Genomic DNA, 24,272 nt, shown 5'->3' with positions numbered 1-24,272 from the left:
GGGCCCAGAGAGGGGAGAGGTCAGGCTTGTCTTGTACATGTCTCTGGTGCTATGCAGAATATCAGAAAGGGAAGAGGACTGGATGGAACATGGTTTTCATATGTGAATGTGTCTTTACCTATTCTTAAACCATGTGAAGGGATGGCGTGATTAAGGGGAACAAACTACTTGTCTCCACAATGTCTGTGCGCAAGTCACTCCCTCCTTTGGCATTGGGGGGAGGTGTCTGGCAGTATCTGGAACCATTGTATGTCCTCTGATGTTGCACTTATCCTGGGATAGTGTATGACCTAGAGACTCACTCCTCTCAGTGAGCTTGTCCAGGAGAGGGGTCAAGAAGGGATTTTACTTGAGATGGGAGTATCTAGAGTTGACAATTGAGTTATGCCATTGGATGAGTTGGTGGTTTTGTGCTATGAAGTACCAGGAACGAGATTAGAACCTCGTCTTAGGGACCAAACTGAATTATAATTTATAGCGAATGCTATCTGGCTACGGGATACTCCTTTCTCATTATAAAGTCTTCCTTTGAACTGTTCCTAATATCTGTGGTTTGTTATGTCGACTAGGGGGGTGGATCTTTGCTATAAAAGATCTCAGTAGCCATTGTGTTGTCACTCTCAACGGTTCATTAGAAATAGGGAATCGTTGTAGGTCATTGCTATTGCAAAGTTCTTATTATTAAAGATGTAGTTTAAGTATAACTCTGACTGGTGTGTGAAATTTGGAATTTGGTAATACAGAAATTAACCACCACATGTAACTGTTAGCTTTTTTTACAGAAGGACGAATGAACACAATATGTCTGTCAGGGAATGCTATTCTGATATGTCAGATGAAGAGTTAGACCAGAAAGTCAGGGCCATTAAGGCAAGGATGCCTCATGCAGACTTTAGAATGGTCAAAGGAAGTCTCCAAGCAATGGGCCATCGTGTACAATGGCAAAGAGTTAGGGAGTCTTTGCAGCGTGTAGATGGTGCAGGTATCATTGCCAGAATGATCCAGCTTCGTTGCATTGCTCGGCAAAAAATACTCTGTTCCTGCTCCCCTGTCTCTCGTCCACATTGATACAAATCATAAATGTATAAGGTACTAAGATGTGTAATGTCTCCATCAAATCTAAGAAGTTATATTAACTTTTTTATTCTTATTCGTAGACAAAATTTCCATTATGTATTGGAGTTGTTCATCAACTGGTAATACATAAATAATGAAGCAGGTTAAATTAATGGGTTAAACATTTCACTTTTAATGGCTAAGGAAATTAATTTCCATGTGTCTTATCTGTGCTTGGAGTTCAAAAACTGTAGCCCAAAATAATATAGAAGTGTTATTAAAAGCCTTATTGAAACATTCAGTGAAAGTTTTAAGGAAGTTATTCAAAAATCTCAAAATAACCTTTAATTTCTGTACTCAGAGCGTTAATAAATCCTCACAGGAAAACATTCAAGGAACCATAGTAAAACGTGCTCAGAACCTCTCTGAAACCAAAAAATAAACATTCCCAGAACAGTTAACATTTTCACTTCTGTTCTCAGAGTGCTTAAAAAAAAACGTTCAATTATACCTGTCAGGAAACATATGGCTTCATTCCCACAACCTATGTGAAACCCAAACCATGCATTTCAACAACTTCCAAGGACCCAAATGTGCTAGCTGGGACGGCTCTGGTCAAAAGTACTGTCACTAAGGGACTCGGGTGCAATTTGGGATGCAGACCCAGCAAGCTACAGTATACGCAACACCGTCCCCACCTTAAGAGTATCATGGTCACTCTGTGCCAAGGCTTGGCAGTGCTGCTGGTCGTCTGGCCGTTGGTTCTGAAAGCAGGCTGGTGTTTTGTAACACTAGCCTCCATATCCATGAAGGCATGGGCAAGACATCACTACCTGGAAGAGCTGATGGAAGTTTCAATCGTTATCTGATACCGTTGTTGTGAACAGGATGAATGACTGCCAGCCAGCGTGCCTGTGTGTGAGTGTGTGCATTCGCTTTAGTGTGTGTGTGAGCATGTGTGTGTCTCCGAGCGAGTAAGTATTTTGGGGGAGTATAATGTCGTAGTAGGTAAGGATTGGGACATTGCTCATGGTTCTGCTGGTGTAGCCTGCGATTTCCGGAGGTGGCACGGAGCTGATCCAAATGTGTCACAGGCATCGGCTCATCAGGCCTGAGGTGTGTATCTGGCATGGCTGTAATGAGCCCGCCATAGAAACAGCCCATAAACACAAGGCTGCGGCCAGTGCTCCCCACCTCAACGGCTACCACACCAACCACCACATGCCGTGGCCCATCACAACGCCACCACACATACACACGACTCTCTACTCTCTGTAGACACTGCAGCAACAGCAGCTGAGGCTCATTTGCGGTTCCATGCAGACAGGCCGTAAAGTACACCCCTTAAGTGTGTGTCCTCTTCCAAGAGATTTAGTGTTTTGCTTTAATTCAATATTCAGCGGAGAGACTCATCCAGACCAAGATGGTGCAACATGTTGCTGAAACTCGACTCTGTGTTTGACTCGTCTGACGTCCATAGGACGAAATGTTATCTAACATGTGAGGAAATTGGACCATGACTGGGATATTTTCGAGGGGTTTTGGTAAACAAGTTCCAGTACACACTCTCTCTCTGTCTCTCACTCTCTCACTCTCACACACACACACACACACACACACACACACACACACACACACACACACACACACACACACACACACAATGAAGCAATGATGGAAAATGTGGAGGGGTCAAAGCAGCCTTTTAAACGTACAAATGATTGATGATAGATAAGAGATCTAATCAGGAACTCATTTCAATCTAATTGTGAAATCTGCGTTTTGTTGTTGTATATTGTTGCTGAAATATTTTGCCTAATTTCCTTGCCTATATTTCTCTCCTAACTGAACTCATCAACCAACAATACTTGGATCTTCTTAATTTGTCCTTTCTCCTGTAGTGAGCACTTGTACACTACTCCCCATGCATTTAAAAGCATTGGTGTAGGCATGGGCTGCTAAAGGGAATTTGATCCATAAATCTTATTCCAGTCCTTTCAAATCATTAAGGGGAAGTGAACAAATGCATACATATTGTCTGGACCCGAGTCTGGAGGATGCAAGACTAGGGACAAGTATAGACCCAAAACTGTTTGACCTAACGGTCTCTAAATGATAACAAATTCTACTATGATCACAAGCAGAATTCGTTAAGGCTGCAGCCATAACAGGAAACATGTAAATCATGTTTTATGTGCATGTAGGCCTATTAGATGTAGTTTTAGATACAGTAAATATGCACGGGTAATAGACTATTAGTGTCTTGAATCCTGGGCATGTGTAAGTATAAGAAGTAAGTGCTGTAAGTCAGCTTGAGTACACAGACATGGCCAGGTTTGTTTGTCCAATCGTGTAGCCTGGCCGAGGGAGGACTGCACACCGTCTTTAACCCCGAGCCCTCTCACTTTCACAAAACATAATTAAAGTAATGAAATACCAAGAAAATAAAGGTCTTTGTCAGGTTCCTTAATAAATGTGCTGAGAATGTTCCAAAGCCAAGGAACTATCCTGCACCATTCCCAGAAAGATGTGGGATCAATAACCATAGGACAACCACACTCTCACCAAACATAATTTGCTAGGTGGGTAAGTTTTATCATATCATAGCTTGGGTAAATACCTATATCCCTTGGCTTCCTGAATGGCACAGGGGTTAAGGCACTGCATTGCAGTGCTAGCTGTGCCACTAGAGATTATGGATTCGAGTCCAGTCTCTGTCGCAGCCGGCTGTGACCGGGCGACCCATGGGGTGATGCACAATTGGCCCAGTGTTGTCTGGGTTAGGAGAGGGTTTGGCTGGCAGGTATGTCCTTGTCCCATCATGCTCTAGTAACTCCTGTGGCAGGCCAGGTGCAGTGCACACTGACACGGTTGCCAGGTGTACGGTGTTTCCTCTGACACATTGGTGCGGCTAGCTTCCTGGTTAAGTGGGCATTGCGTCAAGAAGCGGTGCGGCTTGGTTGCGTTGTGTTTCGGAGGATGCACGGCTCTCGACCTTTGCCTATCCTGAGTCCGTATGGGAGTTGCAGCGATGAGACAAGACTGTAACTACCAATTGGGTAGAAAAAGGATTAATAAAAAATACCTCCATCTCATAGGTCTCACAGGAATTTGACCTAATTTATACAGCAGGACTTGTTCATTCAAAACAGTTAACAGGGATATACAGTAAGTCAACAATATTATTTTTAGTGCAGTGAAAGAAGATGTTTACATTAATGTTACGGCTAGACGTTCCGCTAACGGAACCCCTCGACAACATCCGGTGAAATGGCAGAGCGCCAATTTCAAATTAAATTACTATAAATATTAAACTTTCATGAAATCACAAGTGCAATACATCAAATTAAAGCTTAACTTGTTGTTAATCCAGCCGCTGTGTCAGATTTCAAAAAGGCTTTACGGCAAAAGCAAACCATGCAATTAATTATCTGAGGACAGCGCCCCATCATACAAATGCATAACAAATCATTTTCAACCAGGGAGGTGCGACACGAAAGTCAGAAATAGCGATATAAAAAATGGCTTACCTTTGATGATCTTCTTCTGTTGGCACTCCAAAATGTCCCAGATACATCACAAATAATCCTTTTGTTCGATAATGTCCATCTTTATATTCATAAAAACTCAGTTTAGCTGGCACGCTTCAGTCAAAAATCCACTCAGTTTCCCTCCATCAAGATGCATAGGAAATGAATCCCAAATGTTACTAATAAACTTTTCAAAACAAGTCAAACAACATCTATAATCAAACCTTAGGTATCCTATTACGCAAATAAACAATAAAACTTAGGACGGAGAATCGTTATTGTCTTTACCGGAGATAAACAAAAAGAACGCACACTCGTCCATGTGCAAGGAAACACATTTTTCCAAAAACAAGCATGAAACTCTTTCTAAAGACTGTTGACATCTAGTGGAAAATCTAGGAAGTGCAATTTGGGAGTACAGGGGCTTATAATTATTGTACTTGCCATTGAAAATAGAGGTAAGCTGATTTTTTTGGAGGGGGGATGGTTTTCCTCGTGGTTTCGCCTGCCATATAAGTTCTGTTATACTCACAGACATATTTGAACAGTTTTAGAAACTTTAGATTGTTTTCTATCCAAATCTACCAATTATATGCATATCCTAGCTTCTGGGCCTGAGTAACAGGCAGTTTACTTTAGACATGCTTTTCATCCGGACGTGAAAATAGTGCCCCCTAGCCCGAAGAGGTTAAAGCTTATACTGTAAGTATTGTGTTAGGCCAAACAGGCCAAATAGATGAAGGCCAAATAGATGAAAGCGATATTTGAGTTATCTTTTTGTGTTGAATGGTGAAAGACTTGGTGGTATCCATTTAAGTATCTTAGCAGGTAGCCTAGTGGTTAGAGCATTGGACTTGTAATTGAAAGGTTGCAAGATTGAATCCCAGAGCTGACAAGGTAAAAATCTGTCATTCTGCCCCTGAATAAGGCAGTTAAACCACTTTTCCTAGGCTGTCTGTTAAATAAAGGTAAAATAAAAAGTAACATTTATCACTGAGGTGGTTGGGACCTGATGAGAAGGTGAGAGGAAGGGCTGATGATATGTGTGAACTGTTATTTACTGGGACTCTGTCCATCTGTGGAGCCCAACCCTTATTTATTTATTTATTTTTTATTTTACCGTTATTTTACCAGGTAAGTTGACTGAGAACACATTCTCATTTACAGCAACGACCTGGGGAATAGTTTCAGGGGAGAGGAGGGGGATGAATGAGCCAATTGTAAGCTGGGGATGATTAGACAGCCGTGATGGTATGAGTGCCAGATTATGAGTGTGCACTGTCCAGATTATCCAATTTTTGCACATCTGGAGTAGGTCTGGTAGTGGTTACATGCACACAGATACATATATGAGATGTGCACAAACTCAGATCCAGGATTCTCAGACCATGAGTAACATGATTCTCTGGTCTGATGAAACCAAAATTGAACTCTTTGGCCTGAATGCCGTACGTCACGTCTGGAGAAAACATGGTGGTGGCAGCATCAGGCTGTGGGGATGTTTTTCAGCAGCAGGGAGACTAGTCAGGATCGAGGGAAAGATGAACGGAACAAAGTACAGAGAGATCCTTTCTGAAAACCTCCTCCAGAGCGCTCAGGACCCTAAGCACACAGCCAAGACAACGCAGGAGTCCTTTAGTGGCCCAGCCAGAACCTGGACTTGAACCCGATCGAACATCTCTGGAAAGACCTGAAAATAGCTGTGGAGAAACCCTCCCCATCCAACCGAACAGAGCTTTAAAGGATCTGCAGAGAAGAATGGGAGAAACTCTCAAAATACAGGTGTGCTAAGCTTGTAGAGTCATACCCAAAAAGACTATAAGCTGTAATCGCTGCCAAAGGTGCTTCAACAAAGTAATGAGTAAAGGGTCTGAATACTTATGTAAATGTCATATTTATGTTTTTTATTAGAAATACATTTGCATAAATGTCCAAAAACATGTTTTTGTTTGGTCATTATGGGGTATTGTGTGTAGATTGATGAGGGGGAAAACTATTTAATACATTTTAGAATAAGGCTAGCGTAACAAAATATGTAAAAAGTCAAGGGGTCTGAATAGTTTCCGAATGCACTGTATGACACACACATACAGATATATAGATTCAAATACATTATGATTTATGTCTTTAAAAGCACACACACAGTCAATGTGTCTCCCATATGCATATACATACAACAGAGATATTTTCAGGTTCCAAAAAATGTCTGTCTCAGCATTTTCCAGTAGTTTTGTTTTGTGACCAGATTTCCCTGAAAAGTTCAGAGGCTTCCCCCAGGGAAAAAGAAAATAAACACTGGCAAATGCCCCCACTCCTCCTTCTCATCCCCCTCTCCTCCTCCTCTGTTTTACAGTCATCCATCCAGACAAGAGAAGCACATTAACCCAGCTTCAGTGACCCACCCTCTCCATCCTCTTTCCATCTTTTTCCCGTCTCCACCTATCCTCTCCTTCTCCCACATACAGCCCAGGCAGTGTATGACAGCCAAGGGGCCAGGGTTCTGGTCTAGAAGCACGGTTTTGACTGCTCCTACAGTTTTGCTTTGGTACTTCAGTTTAACTGACACCCAGCCCATGAAGAACATTTCCATAGATGGCCACATAGAGAAGTCAGATTTGAAAACATCACCTTTGTGCACAAAACATCCATTGGATTATTCAAATAATTGTCTCTGAGGCCAGGATACAGTATTAACATTTTATATTTAACCATGCCTGCCATGTTTTTGGATGACATTGTTGCTGCTCGCACTGCTCCCTGTGCACACTGAGTGTTAGTGCGCATGTGATGTTGGTCTGTATACACCGGATGCAACTCATTGTAAATAAGAATTTGTTCTTAATTGACTTGCCTAGTTAAATAAAGGTAAAATAAATACAGTAGGCAGTGCATGGATAACAATTGATATTTGACAAGCTGATCCTTATTCCTAAGTTTAACTGTAACACACTCATGCAGTGGCTTCAGAAAGTATTCATAATCCTTGATTTATTCCACATTTTGTTGTGTTAATCATTTAAAAAAATGAATCCACAATCTACACACAATACATCCTAATGACAAAGGAAAAACATATTTTTTTAGAAAAAATATAACACTTATTGAAAATGAAATACAGAAATATCTAATTTGCATAGTTATTCACACCCAATCATTTGTAGAAGCACCTTTGGCGTCGATTACAGCTTTGAGTCATTTTGGGTCTGCATAAGCCCATCTGGATTTCGGGATTTTTTCCGCATTCTTCCTTGCAGATGTTCTCAAGTTCTGTTAAGTTACAGTAGATGGGGAGCGGCAGTGAACAGCAATCTTCAAGTATTTCCCAAGATTTTCAATAGGGATTCAAGTCTGGGCTTTGGCTGGGCCACTCAGGGACTTTCACATTCTTGCTCTGAAGCCATTCCAGTATTGCTTTGGCTGTATGCTTCTGGGTCATTGTTCTGTTGGAACGTAAATCTTCACCCCAGTCTAAGGTCATTTGCACAGTGAACAGGTTCTCATCAAGGATTTGCCTATATTTGGTCCATTTCTTGTTCCCTCTGTCCTTACCAGTCTCCCAGTCCCTGCTGCTGAAAAGCATCCCAATAGCATGATGCTACCACCACCATGCTTCACACCATGTTCACACCATGTTTTTCTCCAGACATAGCATTTTCCATTCAGGCCAAAGAGTAATTTTTTTGGTCTCATTAGACCACAGGTTATGCTCCAAGAGTCTTTCACTTGCCTTTTTGCAAACTCCAGGCGTGCTGCCATGTGCCTTTTTCTCAGGAGTGGCTTCCGTCTGGCACACTCTCCCATAAAGCCCAGATCGGTGAAGTGCTGTAGAGACTGTTGTCCTTCTGGCAGGTTCTCCCATCTCAGCCAAGGAACTCGGTAGTTCTGTCAGAGTGGTCATTGGGTTCTTGGTCACCACCCTGGCCAAGGTCCTTCTTGCTCGGTTGCTCAATTTGGTCGAACGGCCAGCTCTTGGCAGAGCCTGGGTAGTTCCATATTTTTTACATTTCTCAATGCTGGAGACCACTGTGCTCTTGGAAACTTTCAGCACTTTTGAAATTATTTTACACCGTTCCCTAGATATATGCCTCATCACAATTCTAGAGATCTACAAACAGTTTCTTGGACTTCATGGCATAGTTTCTGCTTTGACATGCATTGTCGACTGTGGGAACTTATGTAGACAGGTGTGTTTCTTTATAAATCATGTCCAAAAATGTTAATTGGCCACAAGTGGACTCAATCAAGTTGTAGTGATGTCTCAAGGATGATCAAAGGAAATTGAATGCCCCTGAGCTCAATTTGGAGTGTAAATTAGATATTTCTGTATTTAATTTTCAATACATTTGCAAACATTTCTCAAAATATTTTCACTTTTGTGTGTAGATGGATGAAAAAACATCAACACCAACATCAATGTTTAATTCAGGCTGTAACACAATAAAATGTGGAAATAAGTCAAGGGGTATGAATACTTTCTAAAGGCACTGTATATATGCCGGTCAAACATCCACTACCCTGAGAATTTGATGCAGTGCACATGTCCCCCATGCAGGAATCAAACCCAGAACCTTGGTGTTTCAAGCAGCATGGTTTAACCAACTGAGTCATCACAACTAAGTCATAAAGCCCCTATTTGTTTTTCTGACCACAAGGCCTAACCAGGAAAAACTCTGGTGGGGTCCTAGTCAACCATGCACCAAAGCAGGCAACCAACCTCCTGTTGGGTCAGCAGCAAACCACTACCCTAGCAACACCTTGGCCATACAGCAATGCTGCACAATAACGGAGTCATCAGAACCACTATGAGTAAGGCTCTGAAATTTGGTCACCAAACCAATAGGCTAGCAACACTTTGACTGTGCAGCTATGCTAAGCTATTCCACTGTCTCTTGGATAATTGCTAACTGCACATCAGATCCGGTCATAGCTAGATGGGATGCAGCTTATGTCAAACTGAAGTCAAAAGTTGCATGTTCGGGGAGAATCTTTGCATTTTAGCTAAACCAAACCCTTTTCCAAACCTTAACCCAATTCTCTTAACCTGCTACGGTGCCTTGCAAAAGTATTCACCCCAAAATACAATGTAAATCTACCTAACTACCCCATTCGTCTTCATCTAATGAAATACTGTCTACTTTGTGTTTGTGTGTATTTGTGTGGGTGTACGGGTGTGCATGTTTACAGATGTAATATACAATGAGCATACAAAACATTAAGAGCACCTGCTCTTTCCATGACATAGACTGACCAGGTGAATCCAGGTACAAAGCTATGCTCCCTTACTTGTTAAATCCACTTCAATCAGTGTAGATGAAGGGGAGGAGACAGGTCAAATAAGCCTTTGGGACAATTGAATACAATGATTGTGTACATGTGCCATTCAGAGGGTAAATGGACAAGACACTAGATTTAAGTGCCTTTGAACGGGGGTATGGTAGTAGGTGCCAGGCACACAGGTTGGTGTTAAGAACTGCAATGCAGGCTGAGTTTTTCATGCTTAACAGTTTTCTGTGTGTATCAAGAATGGCCCACCATCCAAAGGACGTCCAGCCAACTTGACACAACTGTGGGAAGCATTGGAGTCAACATGGGACAGCATCCCTGTGGAACGCTTACGACACCTTGTAGAGTCCATGGCCTTACGAATTGAGGCTGTTCTGAGGGAAAAAGGGGGGGGGTGCAACTCAATATTAGGAAGGTGTTCCTAATGTGTGGTATACTCAGTGTACACTGATCACAAGGTTATGAGAGAGATCTACATGAGTCCTCTAGATTATACAATCAAAATCGGATTAATGCTGTCGAACCACCTGAGACTAGAGTCTGGCATGTGGACAGTCAATCGCGCTGACATTTAGATTGAGACACTGAACTGCAAGTGTCAGCATCTGGGTTCAAACCTGGGTCTAATGCATGCCAGAAGAGTGCATGATTAGCCTTTTAAGTCAAACAATATGGCCTTGGGCATTGTTCAGGAGCCAATGTACTGTAACTCTGCAGGTCTTAACCAAGGTTACTCGTCACGTGTGTGTGTGTTCAACAAAGCACCTGCGGACACCTATAAATCTTCACATGTTGTCGTCTCTAATTGATGTTGTGGGCACATCAAAAGATTTTTCACCTTGTCGGCTCCGGTATTCGAACCAGCGCCCTTTCGGTTACTGGCTCAATGCTGTCACCTCGAGGCTACCTGCGGCCGCATATTAGTCCATGTGTGTGTGGGGAGTGGTGGTGGATTGTGTGTGTGTATCTGTGCGTACATCTTTGTGTGCTTGCACTCACGTGGGTGCGAATATGTGTGTATCCTGTGTGTGGTAGTGTACCACAGCTGTGCCAATAAAATATTCTTATTGCTGCTGGCTCTCATCAGAGAAGGAATATCTAATTCTGTATGTGTTTTAGTTACCATTTCCTCTCCTATTTCCTCTCGTCCTTTCTAAATTACACTCACAAGTCACGACTCAGCTTTTAATTGGAGTAGCCACCGTGGCTTCTACTATAAAATAACATGTGTTTGAAACATGTATATGAATCTCCAACAATGACTCATGATTAGAATAACTATTTAAATTCCTTCACTTCTAATTCCTGTGTCTTTAGCTATATCTGAAAATCCTATAATGACCTTGCAATTTCCTTTTCCGTTCTCTGGTATCCTTTAATTTAGCAGTTTGACTTTGATCACACTGTAACACTTTATATTATGTTGTTGCGTAAAATGTGCCAACTGCCAACAGAGGACCTTTGCAATGATTGAGATTTTTACTCCAAGCAGATCCTTCTTAGAATTTGTGTCCCGAAACAGTAGCCTACTAGTGATCTTGAATACGGGCCTCAAATGGATCATGCATGTGCAACTGATTTGAGTTGCTTAAATTCACTCAGGTTGAAATATCCCCACATGCAGCATTGAATTGCTAGCTTTTCGGTGGCGCAGCTGGCTAAGGTATATCAAGAAGAAGGTCACAATTGTTTCCAAGACAGAGGATCCGAAATCGACTCCAGGATGAGCTCGTGTGGAAGGAAGCTATACTGTTGAGCAGCAGCATGACGCTTGGTTTATTTGTTGATTTTATTAGGATCCCCATTAGCCGACACCAATGGTGACAGCTAGTCTTACTGGGTTCTGACACATAACGAAAAATACTTTACAGACAAAAGACTTTACAATTTAAAAAACATGAACATGTAGTGTGCATGTGTGTGCATCTATCAGTCACACATACATGTCAGTACATACACACAACAAGTAGGTCAATTTTGGGAGAGGCATTGAGCCGTAAGGTGTTTTATTCGTTTTTTTAAACCAGGTTTGCTGGTTACTTGTGCTATATGAGATGGAAGGGAGTTCCTTGAAATCATGGCTCTGTATAATACTCTATGTTTCCTTGAATTTGTTCTGGACTGTAAAAAGACACCTGTTGGAATGTCTGGTGGGGTAAGAGTATGTGTCAGTGCTGTGTGTAAGTTGACTATGTAAACAATTAGGAATTTCCAACACATTAGTATTTCTTATAAAAACAAGAAGTGATGCAGTCAGCATTTCCTCAACTCTTAGCCAAGAGAGACTGACATGCATAGTATTGATATTAAACCTCTGATTACAATGTAAATCAAAACGTGCTGCTTTGTTCAGAGCCAACTGCAGTTTAACTAGGTCCTTCTTTGCAGCGCTTGACCATATGATTGGACAATAATGAAGATAAGATAAAACCAGAGCCTGTAGGACTTGATTTGTGGGGTGTGGTGTCAAAAAATCCATTCATTACCAGATTCAGCTGAGGTCTAGAACTTAGGGAAGGATTTGTACCAAATACAATGCTCTTAGTTTTAGAGATGTTCAGGACCAGTTTATTACTGGCCACCCATTCCAAAACTGACTGCGACTATTTGTTAAGGGCTTCAGTCACATCATTAGCTGTGGTTGCTGATGAGTATATGGTTGACTCATCAGCATACATGGACACACATGCTTTGTTTAATACCAGTGGCAAGTCATTGGTAAAAATATAAAAGAGTAGAGGGCCTAGAGAGCTTCCCCGCGGTACACCACACTTTATATGTTTGACATTAGTGAAGCTTCCATTAAAGAAAACCCTCTGAGTTCTATTAGATAGATAGCTCCTCTGAATCCACAATATGGCAGAGGTTGAAAAGCCATAACACATACAACAACATGTTATGGTCAATAATATCAAAGGCTGTACTGAAATCTAATAATACATCTCCCACAATCTTCTTATTATACATTTCATTTGTTTACAGAAAAATGGCATTGTATATGGTCAAACATTTTTCCCTAAAGCAGCAAGCTGATAGGCTGGCTGTTATAACCAGTAGTCATGGGTAGTGGAATGAATTTGGCTTCCCTCCAGGCCTGAGGAAAACACTTTCCTCTAGGCTCAGATTAAAGATATGACAGCTTGGAGTGGCTATAGAGTCAGCTACCATCCTCAGTAGCTTTCCATCTAAGTTGTCAATGCCAGGTGGTTTGTCATTATTGATTGATAACAATAATTGTTCCACCTCTCCCACACTAACTTTACTAAATTCTAACAATGCTTTTCATTCTCTCTTTAATTCATTTTTTTTATGCATGAATACGATGACGCACTGTTAGTTTTGGGCATTTCCTGCCTAAGTTTGCCCACTTTGCCAATGAAGTAATCATTAAAATAATTGGCAACATCAAATGGTTTTGTGATGAATAAGCCATCTGATTTGACGAATGATGGAGTTGAATTTGTCTTTCTGCCCATCATTTAATTTAAAGTACTCTGAAGTTATATTATTGATCTTGGCTTCATAATACCGTTTCTTCTTCTTTTTGTTGCATTTAGTCACACAATTTCTCAATTCGCAGTAAGTCAGCCAGTCAGATCTCTTTCAACCATACAGTATTTAAATTCCTCATCAACCATTAACAGTTCTAATAGTCAGTTTGTCTACAGGTGCATGTTTATCAATAATTGGAAGAAGCATACTCATCAATTTGTCAAGTGCAGTGTCTGGATGCTCCTTATTAATCACATCAGTTCCAACAAATATTGTAACAACATCCACATAAGAGTCAGAGCAAAATCTTTTTTATGATATTTTTTATGGCACCGAAGAGAATGGCTGACGTTTTACATGGCCGTAACCAATGGTGCTATTTTGTTCGTTTTTTTGCCTTGTTTGTAACTTCTTTTTTTTTACTTATTTTGCATATAATGTTGGTGCTACCGTCTGTTATGACCGGAAATAACTTCTGGACATCAGAACTGGGATTACTCAGTACACACTGGAAGAAGCTTTTTTTTTCCTTTATCATGCTAGGGTCTATTTTTCTCCACTTCCTGTCTGACTGACGTTCCCAAAGTAAACTGCTTGTTACTCAGGCCCAGAAGCCAGGATATGCATATAATTGGTACCTATGGATAGAAAATACTTTGACGTTTGTAGAAATGTTAAAATAATGTATGGGACTATAACACAATTGATATGGTAGGATAACATCAAATTGTTTTGTTGTTGAGTTCCCATCCTCTTTCAATTGAATGCAATGGGTCCTATGCAATTCCAGCTCCCAGATTGCAATTCCTATGGCTTCCACTAGATGTCAACTGTCTTTGTTCAAGGTGTCAGGCTTGTATCTTCCCAAACGAGGAAGAATTTTGAGTTTTGGTACAGGGAGTCAGAGTTGGAAATCGTACTACAGAGGCAAGCGCATATGGCCCAGTACATCACTGGGGCCAAGCTTCCTGCTATCCAGGACCTATATAATAGGCGGTGTCAGAGGAAAGCCCATAAATTGTCAGAGACTCCAGTCACCCAAGTCATAGACTGTTTTCTCTGCTACCGCACGGCAAGCGATACCGGAGCGCCAAGTCTAGGACCAAAAGGCTCCTTAACAGTTTCTACCCCCAAGCCATAAGACTGCTGAACAATTAATCAATCAAATGGCCACTGGACTATTACATTGACAGCCCCCCTCCATTTGTTTTGTACACTACTGCTACTCGCTGTTTATTATCTATGCATAGTCACTTCACCCCTACCTACATGTACAAATTACCTCTAACCTGTTCCCCCGCACAATGACTCGGTTCCGGTACCCCCTGTATATAGCCTCATTATTGTTATGTTATTGTGTTACTTTTTATCATTTTTTACTTCAGTTGATTTGGTAAGTCTTTTCTTAACTCTTCTTGAACTGCACTGTTGGTTAAGGGCTTGTAAGTAAGCATTTGACGGTAAGGTCTACACTTGTTGTATTTTGCGCATTTGTCAAATAAAGTTTGATTTGATTTGATTATATTTATATTCAATTTTAGGCCCAGCTTCCAGAACTTTCCTGGATATAGCCACTATATTGTGATCACTTGATGCAATAGGTACGGATACAGCTTTAGAACAATGTTCTACATTATTACTAAAAATGTGATCAATACATGTGGATGATCTTGTTCATGTTGTGTTTGTAAACACCCTGGTAGATTGATTAATAACCTGAACCAGATGACAGGCACTGGTTACAGTGAGAAGCTTCCTCTTGAGAAAACCGCTTGATGAAAACCAGTCAATATTCTGGTCACCAAGAAAGTAGACTTTTTTATTTACATCAAATACAGTATTTACATTTACATTTTAGTCATTTAGCAGACGCTCTTATCCAGAGCGACTTACAGTAGTGAATGCATACATTTCATTTCATACATTTTTTTGTACTGTATCAAGCATTTCACACACATTATTTATATACTGACTGTTAGCAAAATAATAGGATTAAGATGAGGCAGGTGTACCTGCAACCACAACACTTCAATAACACTTGACATGAGATTGAGGGATATGGCTCTTATATACAGCAACACCTCTCCCATAAGCACCTGAAAATAAGCAGTGAATTAAATTATTTTTTGAGGTCACTAAACCATTGCAATCACATTGCTGGACATGTTATGATACTCACCTTTGCTCCTTCTGGTAGGTCCCGGCATCCTTTCATAACCAGGGGATCAGTCTGGCACCCAACTGTGCACTTTGTCTAACAGAAAAACAAGATAGTCATCATCCCTCAATTATAAACATAGCTCAAGAAATAACATGATTTTACTTGTTTGAACAACATAAAAAATATTAACTACTGTACTGCATTTGTACTTGCAGGAAATAAAGAAGACTTCATAAAAAGAAAGGCATATTGCCTTTATTTGACACTGGGGAGGTGATGGGTCAATCAGAAATGTTGTGTCTCTGACTGCTCTTCCATCTCGTGCGTCAGCGGTTGGTCAGGATCGTTATCAGGATTGTGCACTGGTTGAGTAGGACATTGTTCTCCTCTAATTGTGGAAATGTTGTGGAGAATCACACATGCCACAATAATGTCACATGTCCTTTCTGGGGTGACCCTAAGCCTACGAAGGCACTGGAACCTGGCCTTGAGCATCCCAATGGTCATCTCTACCTCAGGATCTGGGTAAGGGATCAGCAAATAGGACTGGCAGGTGTACCCTCTGTCACCGAGCAGGTAACTATCGAACTGTCCTATGATAATACGAGGATACAGTTTAAATGTTCAGTTGCAATAGGAGGAAACAAAATATTGATTATTATAGGATATAGCTATATACACTACCGTTCAAAAGTTTGGTGTCACTTAGAAATGTCCTTGTTTTAAAGATGTATTTTTAAATGTCAGTTTTATTGCTTCTTTAATCAGAACAATAGTTTTCAGCTGCGCTAACATAACTGCAAAAGGGTTTTCTAATGATCAATTAGCCTTTTAAAATTATAAACTTGGATTAGCTAACACAACGTGCCATTGGAACACAGGAGTGATGGTTGCTGATAACTTGTTATGGATAGGGGGCAGTATTTTCACAGCCAGATAAAAATCGTACCCAATTTAATCTAGAATATGCATATAATTAGTAGCTTTGGATAGAAAACACTCCAAAGTTTCTAAAACTGTTTGAATGGTGTCTGTGAGTATAACAGAACTCAAATGGCAGGCCAAAACCTGAGAAGATTCTGTACAGGAAGTACCCTGTCTGACCATTTCTTGGCCTTCTTTGTCATCTCTATCCAAAACAAAGGATCTCTGCTGTAACGTGACACTTTCTAAGGCTCCCATAGGCTCTCAGAAGGCGCCAGAACGTTGAATGATGACTCTGCTGTCCCAGGCTGAAAAACAGTAGCGCATTTGGTAAGTGGTCAATCTGAGAACAATGAGACGGGTGCGCACGTGCACGTGAAGAGTCCATTTTACTTTTTCAGTCTTTGAACGAAAACAGCGACTCCCGGTCGGAATATTATCGCTATTTTACGAGAAAAATTGCGTAAAAATTTATTTTAAACAGCGTTTGACATGCTTCGAAGTACGGTAATGGAATATTTTGACATTTTTTGTCACGATACGCGTCCGCGCGTCACCCTTCGTTACCCTTCGGATAGTGTCTTGAACGCACGAACAAAACGCCGCTATTTGGATATAACTATGGAACCAAACCAACATTTGTTGTTGAAGTAGAAGTCCTGGGAGTGCATTCTGACGAAGAACAGCAAAGGTAATCCAATTTTTCTTATAGTAAATCTGAGTTTGGTGAGTACCAAACTTGGTGGGTGTCAAAATAGCTAGCCCGTGATGGCGAGCTATCTACTCAGAATATTGCAAAATGTGCTTTCACCGAAAAGCTATTTTAAAATCGGACACCGCGATTGCATAAAGGAGTTCTGTATCTATAATTCTTAAAATAATTGTTATGTTTTTTGTGAACGTTTATCGTGAGTAATTTAGTAAATTCACCGGAAGTGTTTGGTGGGAATGCTAGTTCTGAACGTCAGAGGCTAATGTAAAAAGCTGGTTTTTGATATAAATATGTACTTGATTGAACAAAACATGCATGTATTGTATAACAAAATGTCCTAGGAGTGTCATCTGATGAAGATCATCAAAGGTTAGTGCTGCATTTAGCTGTGGTTTTGGTTTTTGTGACATTATATGCTAGCTTGAAAAATGGGTGTCTGATTATTTCTGGCTGGGTACTCTGCTGACATAATCTAATGTTTTGCTTTCGTTGTAAAGCCTTTTTGAAATCGGACAGTGTGGTTAGATAAAGGAGAGTCTTGTCTTTAAAATGGTGTAAAATAGTCAGTCACATGTTTGAAAAATGGAAGTTTTCGGATTTTCGAGGAGTTTGTATTTCGCGCCACGCCCAATCATTGGATATTGGAGTGGTGTTCCGCTAGCGGAACGTCTAGATGTAAGAGGATAATGGACCTCTGTACGCCTATGTAGATATTCCATAAAAAAGCTGCCGTTTCCAGCTACAATAGTCATTTACAACATTTAACAATGTCTACACTGTATTTCTGATCAATTTGATGTTATTTTAATGGACAATTTTTTTTGCTGTTCTTTCAAAAACAAGGACATTTCTAAGTGACTCCAAACTTTTGAACAGTAGTATATATAAACTCACCATGGGCAAATCTAGCACTCAGTGTCCACTCACAAAAGATTTGCGAGTCATGCACAGACCCAGGCCACTTTGCTTCCACGTTGCTGATGATGTGGGCTGCATCACATGATCTTCACAGTGCAGAACAGTAATTAGCTGCAGTAGCTGTATTGTGAAGCATCTTTCATTTAGAATGCTAAAGGCTACTATTTAGGCCTATCTGCATATTAATGCTGAGAAAAGACTTCCTATTCACATAATCTCCTTAATTTACTGAAGGAGCTGTGATAGGAATATGAGTGCCATCTATGCAGCCAATCACACCTGGAAACCCTAAAATATGTAAATTAACTGATTAGTGCTTCAAGTCTCAAAGCTTCATACTAAATAAATGAATTATTGCTTAGACTGATACCTGCAATTCTGTGTAATTCTTCTTTGAGTATTGTGGGTCTGTGACTTGTGAACACCAGAAAAGTGTACAGTAAACGTTTCAGTGCAAGAGACATTTCTGACAGCCCGACAGACGGTTGCCTTGGCGTCACCAATGTTATATGTTATATAGAAAACTCCCGTCGGCAACACAAAGAATTTGTTCCCAAACTGAGATCATGTCCATGATGTGTCATATAAACGATATGAGGGCTGAGAATATTGTTCAATATTGTTTTCTCTTCAAGAAAAGAACACGCCATGTCTGATACCTCCTTCAGTCTGCAGGCTTCAGCTAAAGAGGAGGAGAAACTCAGGGTTAGTTGAAGAAAACCTGCCAGAGAGCAGGAGTATGTTACCATAGTAACTGACTCACAGTTAAACTGAACTAGCTTTGTGAAACCGAAAACCCAGAGTTTCCTTCAACTCAGTCAACTAACTCTGAGTTTTCACTAAACCCACTTTCTGAAACAGTGCCCTGGACTACTGTTCAGTTGTGTGGTCAGAAAATTGCAATTGGCTCAGAACAGGGCTGCACAGCTGGCCCTTGGATGTACACAAAGAGCTAACATTAATCATATGGATGTCAATCTCTCCTGGCTCAAAGTGAAGGAGAGATTGACTTCATCACTACTTGTATTTGTGAGAGGTCTGGACATGTAGAGTGCACCAAGCTTTCTGAATTACTGGCACACAGCTCAGACACCCATGCATACCCCACAAGACAAGCCACCAGAGGTCTATTCATAGTCCCCAAGTCCAGAACAGACTACGGGAGGCTACATAGAGCCATGACTACATGAAACTCTATTCCACATCAAGTAACTGATGCAAGCAGTAGAATCAGATTTAAAAAAGCAGATAAAAATACACTGTGAAGAGACACAAACACATGCATACACACACACATGATAACGTACGCTCTATACACACACGTACACATGGATTTTGTATTGGTGATATATAGTGGTAGAGTAGTGGCCTGAGGGCACACACGTAATGTGTTGTGAAATCTGTTGTGAATGTATTGTAATGTTTTTAAAATTGTATAACTGCCCTAACTGCCTGATGATTATCAAAATATACATAACCAGATATAGCTAGCGGTATACTCACCACCATTGGGGACCAATGAACTCCAACCACCTATTCCACATGATAGAGTCCTTCGGTAGGGCTTTTCAGTTTCAAACGTCCTTTGAATGCATTAGGAACAATGAAACAACGGCGCCCCATTCAAAGAATTGAAGCAAAGTGGGCGGGGTCGATTTGCACGTGGAGCTTGGCAAAAGGGGGCATGACTTCCTTGACATAAATGTAATCCAAACCCAACCTTGATTTACTCGTTGTGACGTGCTGAGGTTCCAAACTTCATTTTAGACAAGACTGACTTCATGACCTAAATTACACTGTTTCTGACTAATATCAATGCCACATAAGCCATTTTCAAATGGATTAGTTGGTTTTTAAGGGCAGATGCTCTTTTATTCTTGCACAGAATACAACCTAGCTGATGCGATGCAATTTTCCCGATTTTGGATAACTTTTTTTCTCTGGCCTCCATTGATTTATTCACCCTAATTCTGGACATCCTACAAGGGTAAAAACTCCAATAACCTTTCAACGGATTAAGATATGACGTTTGGACTATTGGTTTTCTTAGATGATTGTTTAACCCACTGGACAAATTATGCATTTTTGATTGGACACCCTACATTTAGGCTTGTCACCTACAGTTGGTAGCAGAGGGGATGAGAAACAACACTAGTGATCAACACTAGTGATCATTGCAATCATTGTGAGGCTGGGATTTCAGATGGAAAAAATAAATGAGTCAGAGAAGGAGAGAGAATTAGAAAGATAGTGAAAGCGAGGAAGGGGGGGGATTTTTAAATTTTATTACCTGTGTATTGTGTTTATGAAGTATATGACAAATTACTTTGGAGCTGTGCTTTGCAAGGGGGAGAAGAAGAGGGGAGAATAGAGAGGAGGAGAAGAGGGAGTATTGACAATTTTCTAGTACATGTGGCAATTATTTATTTCAGAAGGAGCCAGCAAACTAGTGCACTCTATATGTGCTCTGGGTCATTAGACACCATTAGACATGCACCTGTTTAGGGTTGGACACAACTGGCTATTCCTGTAACTGTGTTATGGCCAACTATGTACTATTGCTATGGTTACACCTCTTGGGTCTTTTCCATAACATGGGTGTCCCTTTCAGAGGAGTTAGCAGGATGACATATATGGTGATTTCTGTGGAGTGCCAAGGACTGTTACTATGGTCCTACATGCATGAACCTGGCTTAAGGCGAGTAAAAGTCTATTTTTGAACTATTTCTGTGGCTCTACGGATTCCATGCCCTAATATGAAATCAAACTAAACTTAGTGCAAGGCAATAAGATAACGGTGGCTAAATGCCAGAGGGGATGAGTCATTAAGAGGAGTGACTATTAGTGTGACGTAAGGAGGAATAATGTATAAAATGTGTGTGCCAAGACTGGAAGGGAGATGCTTCATGAATCAGCTCGGATTTTGTTATATTGTTAATAAAAGTCTATTTGAACGCACATGCTCCGGTATTTGAGAATTATTATTGACTGAATAATTCCACGACCGCAGGAGAACAGGGGAGGGTAGAAAGAACAGAACAGGATGGTCTGACCTGCTGTGTTACGAACAACACACACTCCACCAGAGCAAAGAGCAGACCTTTCATTCCCAGTGGAGACCAAGCCCAGTTGTGGCTATCCCCCATCACCCAGTGCTGTGTGTGGGTGTGGTGTGGCGCTGAGCCCTGGTGGTGTACGTGGGTGTGTCTGGGACAATCCTGAGGTGGTGGTGGATTGAATTATGAGGTTAGACAAAGGGCACTGTGAACCCCTGACCCGAGAAGGCTATAGCTACAGTATACTGTATACCTCAGGTCCAAAACATTTTCACAAGGATCCACCCAGCTTCAGCTACATGCACACACACACACACACACAGACACACACACACACACACTTGGGCTAGTCCCTCCATGCAAAGATCCCCTCATCCCCCCCAATTGGAAACCTTTTCTCAGACACACATAAGAAATTCCACTTTAGGACTGCTTTATTTATGTTTTTTTCTTACTGTAAAGTGGGACAATTGTTTGAATTGAGTGTCTACCTGCCCTACCCATTTTCCTGTGTGTCCACATGAATTAGCAGTGAGTAATTGTTCATAACATGCACCGTTATACCTTGTAGTTCCTTTAACATCTAGGTCCTTGTATCAGTTTCTGGGTCTGTATTCTCTAGAGTGTGTGTGTGACACTGCAGAGAATTGTGATCGGGCCCTAAAGGAGGAGTGGAGGTGTAAGGTGATAACACAGGAAAAATCTGCTGTTTGTTCTACACACTCCCACTGGTTTGCTACTAACTCCCATAACTCCCAAAAGATACACAGAGTGTCAGCTTACTCACTCTTCCACCTTTGATAGTGATAGCCTGAGAACCACTTGGGGGCGATTAGGAGCAAAACAACTCTATTACTGTTTTTATTGGTCTTCTGGTGAATGTAGGCCACATGTTCTATTCATGATAGCCCCCCCACATCTCTCTCTCTTTATCCTCCTCTTTTTCTCCTCCTCTCTCCTATCTGCAGTATAATGCCAGACTGACTTTAACTAGCTGCAGCTGTTCACTCTCCAGTGAGTCCTATGCTGGCTCATGTTATTACCTCACGCACACACGCGTGCATGCATGCGCGCGCACACACACACACACATGCACGCACAGACACACACACACACTCACCTGGCCTCGTGCGTGGAAGACACGGAAACCCTTTATGCTAGTAAGAGCTACGCTGCCAAAGGGGTGATAAATATAAAATGCAGATTCCGCTTAAGCCATCTTTCTCTATCTCTCCCTTTCCCTCACTCACTCACTCACTTCACTGTTTTGAAGGGTGCACGTTGAAGAGGGTGATGGTATGAAGAAGAGGGTTCTTCTCGCTTCTGTTCTAGGATAAATCCTTACGTTTATCTGCTCTCTTTTACGCACGACCATGACGCTATACACCAATTCCAGTCAAAAGGATATTTGTTTTTACCTTTATTTAACTAGGCAAGTCAGTTAAGAACAAATTCTTATTTTCAATGATGGCCTAGGAACAGTGGGTTAACTGCCTTGTTCAGGAGTAGAATGACTGATTTTTACCTTGTCAGCTCGGGGGTTTGATCTTGGAACCTTTCGGTTGCTAGTCCAACGCTCTAACCACTAGGCTACCTGCCGCCCCTGGTATACTGAACAAAAATATAAATGCAACATGTAACAATTTCAACGGTTTTACTGAGGTACAGTTCATATAAGTCAATTGAAATAAATACATGAGGCCCTAATCTATGGATTTCACATGACTGGCCAGGGGCACAGCCATGGGTGGGCCTGGGAGGACATAGGCCCACCCACTGGGGAGCCAAGCCAAGCCAATCAGAATTAGTTTTACCCCACAAAAGGGCTGTCGCAGTTGTAGGCCAGTTGGACATACTGCCAAATTATGGTTATGGTGAAGAAATTAACATAACATTATTTGGCAACAGCTCTGGTGGACATTTATGCAGTCAGCATGCCAATTGCACGCTCCCTCAAAACTTGAGACATCTGTGGCATTGTGTTGTGTGACAAAACTGAGCATAATAGAGTGGTCTTTTATTGTCCCCAGCACAAGGTGCACCTGTGTAATGTCATGCTGTTTAATCAGCTTCTTGATATGCCACACCTGTCAGGTGGATGGATTATCTTGGCAAAGGAGAAATGCTCACAAATAGGGATGTAAACAAATTTGTTCACAACATTTTAGAGAAATAAGACTTTTGTGCATATCTTTTATTTCAGCTCATGAAACATGGGACCAACACTTCACATGTAACGATATCTGAAGTGTTGAGGGAACATGCAATTGGCTGACTGCAAGAATGTCCACCAGAGCTGTTGCCAGATAACTGAATGTTAATTTCTCTACCATAAGCAGCCTTCAATGTCATTTTAGAGAATTTGGCAGTACGTCCAACCAGCCAAACAACCACAGACCACATGTAACCATGTCAGCCCAGACCTCCACATATTGACTGGCTGGGCCTGGCTCCCCAGTGGGTCGGCTTGACTCCCAAGTGGCCTAATTTATTTATTTCAATTGGCTGATTTCCTTATATGAACTGTAACTCAGAAAAATCTTTTTAATTGTTGCATGTTGCATACATTTTTTTGTTCATTATATACTGTACAGCATTAACAGCATTACGTTTTTGTCATAAAAGATCCCAGAAATGTTCAATATGCACAAAAAGCTGATTTTGCTACTGATAAAAAAGCTTGATCATTACACAGACACACCTTGACCAATATAATCCATCCATAAACCTGACAGGTGTTGTTTGTCATGAAGCTGATTAAACAGCATGATCATTACACAGGTGCACCTTGTGCTGGGGACAATAACATTCTACAATTTGCAGTTGTCACACAACACAACGCCACAGATGTCTCAAGTTTTGATGGAGTGTGCAATTGGCATACTGACTGCAGGAATGTCCACCAGAGCTGTTTCCAGATAATTTAACATGAATTTCTCTACCATAAGCCGCTTCCAACTTTGTTTTAGAGAATTTGGCAGTAAGTCAAAATGGCCTCACAACCACAGACCACCTGTAAGGCGTCGTTGAGCGAGTGGTTTGCTGATGTCATCGTTGTGAACAGAGTGCAACATGGTGGCGGTGGGGTTATGGTATACCGTGACGAGATCCTGAGGACTATTGTGAGGACCATTTTTTTA

At 41.2% G+C, this 24,272-nt stretch overlaps 1 long non-coding RNA gene across 3 annotated transcripts; it reads right to left on the bottom strand.

The window, feature by feature from the left end:
* Window positions 1–15,164: 15,164 nt before the first annotated feature.
* On the bottom strand, window positions 15,165–19,727 carry LOC115195216 (uncharacterized). 3 transcript variants are annotated; one of them, XR_003878615.1, is made up of 4 exons: window positions 19,580–19,727; window positions 18,447–18,758; window positions 15,541–15,615; window positions 15,165–15,457 (listed from the first exon to the last, which is right to left on the bottom strand). It is a non-coding gene; the product is annotated as an uncharacterized LOC115195216 (long non-coding RNA). The 3 variants fall into 3 exon arrangements; XR_003878617.1 differs by having other exon boundaries at window positions 18,736–18,758; XR_003878616.1 differs by lacking the exon at window positions 18,447–18,758.
* Between the last annotated feature and the right edge of the window lie 4,545 nt (window positions 19,728–24,272).

Source organism: Salmo trutta, chromosome 6 (genome assembly GCF_901001165.1).
Source record: "Salmo trutta chromosome 6, fSalTru1.1, whole genome shotgun sequence".
NCBI lineage: Eukaryota > Metazoa > Chordata > Actinopteri > Salmoniformes > Salmonidae > Salmo > Salmo trutta.
The sequence above is the reverse complement of the archived record's forward strand: the minus strand, read 5'-3'. Positions and strand labels throughout refer to the sequence as shown.